The sequence below is a fragment of the Equus caballus genome, chromosome 27 (assembly GCF_041296265.1).
Source record: "Equus caballus isolate H_3958 breed thoroughbred chromosome 27, TB-T2T, whole genome shotgun sequence".
NCBI lineage: Eukaryota > Metazoa > Chordata > Mammalia > Perissodactyla > Equidae > Equus > Equus caballus.
Window position 1 is genome coordinate 55,405,183 of NC_091710.1, and position 8,920 is coordinate 55,414,102.

At 39.7% G+C, this 8,920-nt stretch overlaps 1 long non-coding RNA gene across 1 annotated transcript; it reads left to right on the plus strand.

The window, feature by feature from the left end:
* The first annotated feature begins 488 nt into the window (after nucleotides 1–488).
* Nucleotides 489–7,759, plus strand: LOC138921121 (uncharacterized). Its single transcript, XR_011433403.1, has 3 exons — nucleotides 489–586; nucleotides 3,618–3,873; nucleotides 7,586–7,759. It is a non-coding gene; the product is annotated as an uncharacterized lncRNA (long non-coding RNA).
* Nucleotides 7,760–8,920: the final 1,161 nt, after the last annotated feature.

The window sequence follows — 8,920 nt, forward strand, 5'->3', positions numbered from 1 at the left end:
GTAAGCATAGGCTAGGGGAAGCAGCTCTGAAGAGAAGAGGTGCACAACTGTTGTTTCCTCACAGGGGGTAAGAACCAAGATGTGGGGTAAAATGAGAATTTGGAAGTGCTGATTGGCATTTGGAGTCAGGGGTGGGTATGTGCATTTTGGAGGGTGGAGGAGATTAGAAAAAGATGACTCATCATCCTCTTAGAGTGCAGGAATTGATGGTCAAATAGCTTAGTGCTGGAGGAAGGGAGGCCTTATAAACACAAAGGTGGCAGACAAGTTATTTAGTACGATGATCTCTTTCATGCACGTTTTTATTTGCATACAAACCATTGCCTGGGAAAAGATGGATTCTTCAAAGTCTGCTTCCAAATTATAACTCTTTTCTCTACCAACATCAAACCAGTTTAAATGGTCTCCATTCCTCTTCCACAGTCTCATGAAAATGTGACTTACATAGGAAGCCCATTTCTGGAGAGCTAAGCCCTGCAGTGTGGGGGTGGAAATCCAGCAGGCTGCAGGCTCTGCTCACGGCCTGGCTCTACCGAGAATCCATCCTGCACACCCAGCGGAGGCGGCCAGCTCCACACGTCCACACGTAAGTGCTGCATTTCTTAGAAATCATTTCAGGACTGGTGAGAGTTCTCATTTGTAGACAGAAAAATATTTGTCGAGGTCTTTTCATGCGCTGGACGCTGGTGTAGACGTTGGAGAGGTAGACCTAGAAAGGTGGAGAGGTCTGAGAAGCGGGCTCCCAGAAAGGTCCAGGCTCCTGGAAGAAATCATAGCTGGAGAAAGGGAGAGCAGCACGATAAAGCAAAGCGTCTGAGCATTTCCCGTCAGTAAGGAGTGACGTAAATTACCACGTTCTTAAAAAGGCCACTGAGAGCTGAGTGGAATTAAAGCAGTACCAAAACCAAAACAAATTGACAATCTAGGCACATCATGAAACTCTAATGTATAAAATATAAAGAAAAACGTGTTGAAATTGCAAGATAGAAAAACTAAAACCAACATACATATTGTCTATAAGTATTATTTAGTTTATATATACAAGTGTATATACACATATTTAGTATATTTGGTATACTGTTTAGTACATGGATAGACATAGATATATAGATATATATCTGATCATCAGCAAAATTAGATGCCACAAGTCAATTAAATATAACATTACTGGTTAAAACCATTTTTTCTCATCAGATACGCAAAGTTTTAATTTACAAAATAAGATGTTGAGGGGCTGGCCCGGTTGCTGAGTGGTTAAGTTCGCGTGCTCTGCTTCAGCTGCCTGGGGTTTCGCTGGTTCAGATCCTGGGCACGGACATGACACCACTCATCAGGCCATGTTGAGGCGATGTCCCACATGTCACAGCTGGAAGGACACACAACTAAAATATACAGCTATGTACTGGGGAAATTGGGGGAGAAAAAGCAATTAAAAAAAAAAGAAGAAGATTGGCAACAGTTGTTAGCTCAGGTGCCAATCTTTAAAAAAAAATTTTTTTAAATATTGAAGATGAAGATTTATCATACCCTACAGGTTGGAGTGCAAATTGGATAGCTGTGTTGGAGTGAAATTGGCAGGGCCTAGCTGCCCTGAAATGTGCACACCTAAACTGCAATAAATCTGATTCTAAGGACCAGCCCTAGAGAAAACCTCCTCTGTTTGCCCAAGAAGACAGGTACAGGGCTGCTCATTAAGCAGTCCTTTTATTGGAGAAATTTATGAAAAAAGCAAAATGTCCTCTGGAATGGTAAGTGATGTATAAAACATGATAAGTTCCTGTGGTGGAATTCAAGGTACAGCAATTCGACATATGAAACGGCTCTGTAAATATCAGTCTAGAAAATACCAAGATGTTATTATGCATTAGTTCGTAAAAAGGCTCGTTTCAGCAAGACATATGCAGCATGATAACACCGTGGTAATATTTTAATAAAATATGCAAAACTATTATAGACACATACCTACATAAACACACAGATACATAGATAGTTGGACTCAAAATCATGACTAGTGTCTCATCTCCTTGCAAAGAAATAGACTACATGAGTGAAATGTTGACAATAATTGTGTGATTGTTATTCATGCAACATGGGATATCATCTTTTTCCATCTATCTATCTATCTATCTATCTATCTATCTATCTATCTCTATCCTGTCTTAAAATAGCCATCATTTGTTATTGCTTGTTGTTCATCCAAAATCCCAGCGAGGCAAGATCTCCATTATTTTTTCTTCCAAGCACAGTCACTGTCATTTCAATTGAAGTAACATGATGAAACTTCAAAGAACCCATCAGTGTCACAGCATTTAGCATTGATCCAACACGATATATATGCTGGGTCATGTGCACTGTGTGCCAGGCCATATCCACAAAAATTGGAAAATTGGACCCCTGAGCAGATTGTTGAAACAGAAGTTACTCTTCCATTGTGTTCAGAGAACAACAAAGACAATAATATAGTATTTGATGGTAAACTTTTTGAGTCAGATAATCCAAGATTCATCACTAAATTGAGTTTCTTTCTTTCTAGTGCTTTCATTTCGGGTACTGAAAAATGCTCTAAAGAAATCCTATTTCCTGAGGAAACTCAGATTTCAAAAAATATTTTTAAAATACATGTGAATAATCTCTAAGAATCATATTTTATTTTATTTTAGGCTAGTAAATGGTATTGTAAAATTTAGGATATTTCAGATTTTGTAAAGATGTATATTCTTGGATATCACATAATGCAAATATAATCCAAGATTTTTTAAAATGAATTATTGGAATGATCTGAAAAGGGAAAATTGCTTTGGAGCCAAAACTTGCATTGTCTTTTAAATATAAATTGCTATGTATTGAATTTCAATCTATTTGTATTTATCATTGTTTGATGAGCAATGTGGTGAAATCTATATAACACAATGAAAAATTTATAAATTTGTCTTCTAGATTCATAGAATACAGAACATCTCTTTCTGTGAGCACAGTGATTAGATTATATCACATAAATTTAATATGAACTGTTCATGGCAGAAAAGAGATTTATATTATTGAATGTATTTTTCAGAAATTTTCCGATCAAAGCAAATCAGTTTTGAAAAGGATTTTTCCCATTTTATCAACTGAAATATAATTTCTGATACATTTTCATTTTTATTATACATAGAAAATATATATTCGTGGTAAAGAAAATTCAAATTTTATAGTTTTGTATAAGGTAATAACTAAATGGTCCTTTTCTTCCCTCATCCAATTCTGCTTTCCATAGGCAGTCAGGGTTAACACTTTGGGATATGTTCTTCCAAATATTTTGTGTTTATGAATAAATGTATATTCTAATTATGTACACATTTAAGTACGTATGTGTACATTTTGTAAGAAAACCAAACGAACAGGTGTGTCAGACAGACTCTAGGACTGCTTCTCATCAACCCCAGGTCCTGATGTGCTCACCCTTCTGGGATCCTCTCCCCTTTAGTGTGGACACAAATGATGGCTTCCTTCTACCAGTGGAATATGGCAAAAAGGACAGGATGTTTGTGCTTGCCTGTTGGCGGTTACGTGATTACATTACCTACATTTACACCATCTGTCTTGTTGAAGTCACTCTCTTCTCTTTGACTTTGCAGAAACCATCCACTGTGTCGGGGACTCTGCAAGGCAATGCAATATGGGTCGCCTCTGGGGTTGAAGGTTGCCTCAAGAGGAAACTGAAGCCCTCACTTCTACAACTGCAAGAAACTGCATTCTGCCCAAAACCTGAGACAGCCGGGAAGCAGAGCCCTCCGCAGTCAAGTCTAAGATGAGGCTGCATCCCCAGGGGACGCCTTGCCTGCAGCCTGGGAGACCCTGACCAGCTGACCCAGCTAAGCTGTGCCCAGACCTGTAACTAAATTTGTGGTAACATTGCTATGCACCATCAGAAAATGGATACACTAGTATCAATCATCTCAAACATATTCTACAATTTGCTACTTTACTAAGTGATACACGTGGAGATTTGTGTATGTTCATATACGTATCACTGCAGTTAGATGCATATACATCCAACAATGGATGCAAATTAAACAAAATTATAAAATTTTGTATATAAATACCCACACGCAAAACCATATACTTATCAGAATATACAGTGAAAAGCAAAAATCTCTCTCCATCTCCAATCCTAAATCTTATGCTCTTGCAATCACTGTTAATGGTTTCTGTTTCAGGATCATAATTTTTAATAATTTACATATCGCTCTGTTTCTTGATTCTTTATCCTTTTCTTGTATTAATCATATATTTTTAAGGACAGATGAGTTATTTAGCAAACATATTTTGTCTCATCCTCCTTTCTCTAGCTTTCACTTTTTCTGTACTATATTCTAATTAATTTCCTCCCCTACATTTTGTATCGTTCAATAATTTGCTTTTTACGATGTAAGATGGAAATATTATGCTAGTTACACTTCTTAGTTATACTTCAGTGTCTGATCTGAAAAATCGTCGTGTGTGTGTGAATACCAATTAGGAAAGACCATGGGAAGCCGTTTGCTTTCATATCAGGGCCAGAAGTACATCTCCAGTGTTCCTCCTCAGGGCTTTATCAGCTTCCTGGCTGATCACTCCATCATAAAGTGGTCCACATGGGTCTTGATCACTTCTCCACTCCACAGGACTGCACATTAGTCCATCACATTAGTGCTTGGACCTGGTGAGCAGGAAGTAATAACTCATCTAAACACCATAGTAAGACTTCTGTGTGCTGGAGATTGGCAAATAATTCCCGCAAACATTAAGGAGCCTGCCACCTGAGTAGAATGTCTAGGGTCCATGACACATTTCAATATGGCTCCCAAGATGAGATGCAAGTGGCTGCATCTGGATCCTCCTATAACCAAGAAAGAGGCACAATGCCTAACAAAAATATTTGGCTTTTGGAGGCTAAATATATATTCTTTTGGGTAGGCTATTCCAAACCATTAAAAGATGCATTTTTGAATGGGTCCAGAACATGAAATTATCCCAGAGTTCCTGGCAGTTTCACACTGCTCTGCCACTTGGATCATATTTCAGAGCAGATATGATGGTTCTTTTCTTTTTCAAAGATTGGCACCTGTGCTAACATCTGTTGCCAATCTTCTCTTTTTTTTCCTTCTCCCCAAAACCCCCAGGACATAGTTGTATATTCTAGTTGTAGGTCCCTCTGGTTGTGCCATGTGGGATGCCACATTAGCATGGCCTAATGAGCGGTGCCATGTCCGCACCCAGGATCCGAACTGGTGAAACCCTGGGCCACTGAAGCAGAGAGCATGAACTTAACCACTGGGCCACGGGACCGGCCTCTATGATGGTTCTTGAAATGTCTGTGGCAGACGGCAAAGCTTATGCTGTAGGTGAATCATAGCACAGACTTTCATGATATTCTGGCAATTTCTTGCCATCCTATGCAGAAAACTATTTTCTTTTTGGTAAATAGCACCTGACTTGTTTCAGGATCCTACTGGAGATTGAATGCTGGACCATGGGCCACCAAGTTACCATGAAACCTGAGCTGTCCCTCATGAATTAGATCTTGTCTGACCCACTATGATAGACAGCATAATGCCCCATCCCCAAAGATGTCCACGTCTTAATCCCAAACCGATGAATATATTAATTTCTTCCACAAAAGGGACTGTGCTGATGGGACTAAATTGAGGATTTTGAGATGAAAAGATTTTCCTGGATTATCTGGATGGGCCTAATATAATCACGAGGGTCCCTGTAAAATATAGCCAGGAGTGACAGTAAGGGAAAGAGCTGTGGAGATGGAAGCAGAGTCCAGAGAGCAAGAGGGAGATTTGAAGGTGATACACCGCTGGCTTTGAAGATGGAGAAAGTGGCCATGAGCCAAAGAATACAGGTGACCTCTGGAGGCTGGAGAAGACAAGAAAATGGGTTCTGTCCTGTAGACTCCAGAAGGAACCAGTCCTGCAGATGCCTACACTTTGGCCTAATGAGACTAATTTTAGACTTCTGAACTCCAGAATTGTAAGACAATAAATTTGAGTTGTTTAAAGCCACTAAATTTCTGGAAGATTTGGTATAGAAGCAATATAAAACTAATATACACACAATAAAACAAGGTAAATGGGAGCTATATGGCATATATACATATAGGTAGGTAGGTAGGTAGACACATGCTATCTATATCTATCACTATAGATATCTATCTCTCTATCTGTATGTGCATATACCATTCCAACAGCATGCATGTGTGTGTAGTTATATATACGTAACTTATATACGTATTGAAATGGTGTAGATAAGATCAGGTTTGAACAGTTCCTAAAGGCACAGAGAGCTCCATGAGTAAGTAGTCCAGATGTCCTTTGCTCTTATTTCTGATAATTTACCTTCTCTTTCTCAATCCATACCATATCTTTGACCTCACGAGATGTTGACTGGAAAGAAGAAATTCAGGTCTTTTTTTCCTTTTTCTTTTTAAGGAAGCTCTGCGGGGTAGGCTGGCTCCTCCTGAAAATGAACAGCCCCAGAACTAAAGCTCCACTTTGGGGGTCCCTGAAGAGCAGAATGAAGGACATCTTCCCAGCAGGCAGAACTTTGAGCAGGGCACCTGGTTATTTATTTTGCCCTGAGGGAGGGACGGCGGGAGGTAGAGATCCACCTCACTTCTGAGAACAGCTACTGGTTGCCCTGGGTGGTCAGATTCTTGAAGGGGACATGACTAGAGACATTGTGATGAGCAGTTCCTGTGGACTTATCTGCCACCAAATACCTCTCACTTAGAGAAACTCACTGATTCTCTCTTGCCCTCCGCAATCTTTATTTTCCACGGGAAAAAGTTGGTTGATATGACTTAAGAGGTTCCTTCCATGCTTAAGATTCTGTCATTTTTCTTAAAGAGAATGAAAGCTGAATCAGGATATAAAAATATTTATCGTGATAAAGGAACTTTGTATTGTTGAAATTAAGACACGTAGAAGGTTCCAGAATGCACTCTCAAATTTATTTAACAAAATATAGTTTACTCAGTCCTTCCTGAGTGAGCTGCCACAAACTCTGCCCTCCCCTCGCGATTTCTGAATCTCAGCATGCTGAATTAGTGCATGTCCCACCTGCTCTTGTCTCGTACATTTTCCACGAACACTCCAACGTTGGGGTCGAGACTTCAGCAATGAGACAAGCTTTTTAACAAGGAGTTAAGTTAAATGGAAGTTGGAATGACTCTTTCTCAAACTGGAATTTTCAGAAATACTAAATCCTTCACAGCAGGGGCGTCTCCTGCTTCATTCTTTTCCCAGGGTGGTGATCGTTGCTTCCACGTGGTATTGGACAGGCCAGCGATTCCAAGTGGCATGACCTGTAATTACCACAAACGTTTGTCAGCTGTAGAAACTGAAGGTGCCTTCAGCGCTGTCAGCTGGTGCAGCCATTGTGCTTTGCTTGATTTCCACAGCTTTGCTATTTTTCAATGATTCTTTGATCAATATCAGTTTGACTTAGTTGGAATAATATTACTGTTATTAATTACATCTAGTATTTTCAATCTTGTCTATTATAGCCAACGTTTACTAAATAACATGTCAGCACTTCTCAATCTTATTTTCAGTACTGTTGAAATATTGGGGCCAGAGAACTCTTTGCTGTGGGCAGTTGTCTGTGCATCATCGTCCCTGTGCACCCCTGGCCTCTACCTACCAGGTGCCAGTAGGGCACCCACCCCTGTCGTGACAACCACAAATGCCTCCAGACATTGTCAAATATTCCCGGGGAAAGCAAAGTCATCCCCAGGTGAGAGACACTGTCTTATATTTGTTTATAGAGGAAAGTGTGTTAATTCTGTTTTCAGGCAATCTTCTCTGATAGTTTTTTACTGTTTTTATGAAAACTCTGTAAAGTTCTTACTGGTTTTAGAAAGAACAGACATTCTCTTTTAGAGGAGAAAAAGAAGGCGTTGGAGGAGAAAGTGATGGGAGAGAGGGAGGAGGGGGAGGTAAAGAAACTCTTTATCTCTAATTCTCTATGTGTCTCCATGAATGTAATTATGTAATGATTTCTAATTAAAACATAAGATGACTAAATCCAACATATATATATATATATATATATATATATATATATATATATTTGCATAACTAAAATGTATGTATGACACTCCTACAGAGCATTTCTGGAGAAACATGAATTAGAATGTTCAGACTATCTCTGTAACATCCAGAGCTTGCAAAACTGGTTTTAAATCGTAAGTCATATCACCCATAATTCATGGGCATTTGCAAAAGCATTTAAATTGTAAGTCATACAAATAAAAGTTCTGTGAGCCAGGGGACATCATTAACATCATTTTTCTCTCAGCACATGAACAACCTGAGGTTCACTGAGCTGCATGATTTCCCCAAGACCACAAGTCAGTGGCAGTTAGTAAGTGAGCTCTGGGGCTTTTGTCTCTGAGTAATATCTCTACTATTAATTTTTATCGTCTTCTGTCTATCCTTAAGAACTTGAGACTGACTTGGCAAGAAAAGACAATGTGTGGAACAGCAAGTTGACTATCAAGGATAACATATGAGTCTCGGTATCTGTCGGGATTTAATCAGAGAAGTGAGACCACCAGGAGTACCTACAACAGGGCATTAGCCTTATAGGACTGTGAACGCTGGTTACACAGTCTTTGGGAGTCTGTCGTGTCTGTGTCTGATGCTGGAGGTGACATCCACAGGGAGCATTCTGGGAAAGGAGACCATCCCAAGTATGTGAGAGGGTAAAGTGGAACCCAGGACAGTGAGCTGGAACCAAATAGGATGGAGGGACCTGACTCAGTTCCCACTGCCTTTGGCTCATGAGGATATATGAGTGCCTTGCAGTAGAAGCAGACACCCTGTGTCCCAGAGAAAACACTCAGCGACCCCATGTGTCTGTGTGGAATCTACAATGGCCCTCCACA